Genomic DNA, 1,309 nt, shown 5'->3' with positions numbered 1-1,309 from the left:
GACAGAAGCATAATCGAGCTTGATGCCCATGTTGCTACACCAAAGATTCACCTCATCGGCTGTGAAATTCGTGCCGTTGTCAGTGATGATGCTATGGGGGACGCCATAACGGTGTACGACCCCGGATATGAAGTCTATCACTGGTCTGGATTTAGCCATTTTGACAGGTTTGGCTTCTATCCATTTGGTGAATTATCCACCATGACCAGTAAGTATTTTTTCTTATGGGTTCCCCCTTTGAGGGGTCCGACCATATCAAGCCCCCAGACCGCAAAGGGCCAAGTAATGGGGATTGCTTGGAGGGCAGTAGGTGGCATGTCGCTTTGGTTTGCAAAAAGCTGGCAACCAACACAATGTTGGACCAGATGTTGTGCATCTGCCCGAGCCGTCGACCAATAAAAACCTGTACAGAAGGCCTTGCTTACAAGGGCCCGGGCTGCGGCGTGATGGCCGCTGAGTCCGGCATGGGTTTCTGCCAAAAGCTTCCGCCCTTCCTCTTCGGAGATGCACCTTTGAAGGACTCCGGTTATGCTTTTCTTATAAAGCTCTCCCTCGTGGACCTTGTAAGCTTTAGATCGCCGCACTATGCAGCATGCCTCATCTTGGTCCTCGGGTAGTTCCTGCCTAGTTAGGTAGGCAAGGAATGGTTCTGTCCATGGGGCAATGACGGCCATAATCACATGGGCTGAAGGTGTTATATCGGTGGCAGAGTGTAACGCCCCAGATATAACTTTCCCAATTTGTACTCCAACTCTTGCCGTTTCCAGTGTTAAGTTATATTTATTTCCTCGAGTTTGGGTTTTGTCTCCGTGTGTTGTTGTCGTTGTCATGCATCTCTTATCATGTCATCATGTGCATTGCATTTGCATACGTGTTTGTCTCATGCATTCGAGCATTTTCCCCGTTGTCCGTTTTGCATTCCGGCGCTTCGTTCTCCTCCGGTGGTCATTTCTAGCTTTCTTTCGTGTGTGGGGATTAAACATTTCCGGATTGGACCAAGACTTGCCAAGCGGCCTTGGTTTACTACCGGTAGACCGCCTGTCAAGTTTCGTATCAATTGGACTTCGTTTGATACTCCAACGGTTAACCGAGGGACCGAAAAGGCCTCGTGTGTGTTGCAGCCCAACACCCCTCCAATTTGTCCCAAAACCCACCAAACTCTGCTCCATCACCTAGAGCATTCGATCACGATCGCGTGGCCGAAAACCGCACCTCATTTGGACCCTCCTAGCTCCACTTATGCCTATAAATAGACCCCCCCATTTTTCGGATCTCATCCCCCCCACGAAACCCTAAAAATCCCTCGCGC

Source organism: Triticum dicoccoides, chromosome 6A (assembly GCF_002162155.2).
Source record: "Triticum dicoccoides isolate Atlit2015 ecotype Zavitan chromosome 6A, WEW_v2.0, whole genome shotgun sequence".
Classification (NCBI taxonomy): Eukaryota; Viridiplantae; Streptophyta; class Magnoliopsida; order Poales; family Poaceae; genus Triticum; species Triticum dicoccoides.
This window is presented reverse-complemented; position numbering follows the sequence as displayed.